Below are 1303 nucleotides of genomic sequence, written 5' to 3'. Positions count from 1 at the left end.
ATATAATATATATCGCAATAAATACGTGATCAATATCAATAGAAAGCAGCAACGATATATAATCACGATATACACATTTATCAATATCAAAAACTACATCAAATAGAATGTTAATAATTTCACTGAACACTGGTTCAGAACTGCACTGCATTCTGGGGGATGTAGGCATAGGAAAGGCTTTAGCCGCTCCACCTCTTACAGCCCAGCTAAGCAAGGTTGCATCAACTCACTCACTCTTTGCTAAGCTAGCAACAACCTGTCGAGCAACATGTGCAGCAGCAGCTTCATGTTTCATCACCTAAATGCTTAAAAAAAAGGAACGACGTGGAGTGAAAGGAGAAAATGAGTGCAACAGCTCAAGAGGAAATTGTGGATAAAAGGGGAAAAGTCACATCACCAGTTTGGCAGTAATAATGGGCCTTTTTTCGCCTGATCCTTATTTCAAATGGGCAAGACAAACAAACAATAAATAAATAAATAAAATAATAAATAATTATAAATATCGACTAATATGAAACGCTTATACGGTGACACATTTTTTCAGCCWTATTGCCCGTCCTTAGTCAGAGGTTTATTGGTAAAAAACTAACTAATGTTAAACTGTTATCTGACCATGTGTGAGAATTCTGGCAGAGAAAACACCGGATGACGTTTCGATAGCAACCTCAGCGTTTGTACCAAACGACCTGTGACTCGGACACTTTGCACATTTATAACTACACAATGGTCTATTTAACTAATGTTTAAAATGAAATGGAAACAGGTTTAATGTTGGTCATGTAGGATTACATCCCTAAATAGACTGGCTGAAGCCATGTTTTCAGTAAGCTACAGATATCCCTTGTTGTGAGCTGACTTCATCGCGGTCACATGTATTTCCAACTCATGCCAACACAATAATATTTTCTTTGACAACAGTGTCACTCAGGGGTACTCACTGACAAAGAAGCAAAACTTGTAATGAATCGAAGAATAGCTCCCTTTATGTCCTTCACATGTTTGGGGAAAACCCCTTATCCTTCCCAGGAACTCCTTCACACGGCTCTGTTAGCTGCACTTTCTCTAACCTCAGGTCACATTCAAGCATGGACTGAATCCTCTGACTGTCAGCCGCTGACATTTAATGTAAACTTTTACTAAAAAAAAACTGTTCATCATGATTTATTTTACCTTGCTACTTCAAATGGAAGGCAGTGTTTCAGGCTTAAGTCTTCACGAAGCCCCAAACTAATTTGAATTAAACTTTATGGGACGTAAACACCTGAATAATATAATATAATATAATATAAAAGTTTCATTTTTT

General features: G+C 37.3%; 1 protein-coding gene across 1 annotated transcript in view; it reads right to left on the bottom strand.

Moving 5' to 3' along the window:
* sypl2b (synaptophysin-like 2b) overlaps positions 1 to 1303 on the bottom strand; it is a 6125-nt gene that overhangs the window by 2054 nt on the left and 2768 nt on the right. The gene's annotated exons all lie outside the window — the stretch shown is intronic.

The sequence above is a fragment of the Austrofundulus limnaeus genome, unplaced genomic scaffold, assembly GCF_001266775.1.
Source record: "Austrofundulus limnaeus strain Quisiro unplaced genomic scaffold, Austrofundulus_limnaeus-1.0 Scaffold3, whole genome shotgun sequence".
NCBI classification, from domain to species: Eukaryota; Metazoa; Chordata; class Actinopteri; order Cyprinodontiformes; family Rivulidae; genus Austrofundulus; species Austrofundulus limnaeus.
Note: the sequence above shows the minus strand (reverse complement) of the source record. Positions and strands in the feature narration are given on the sequence as shown.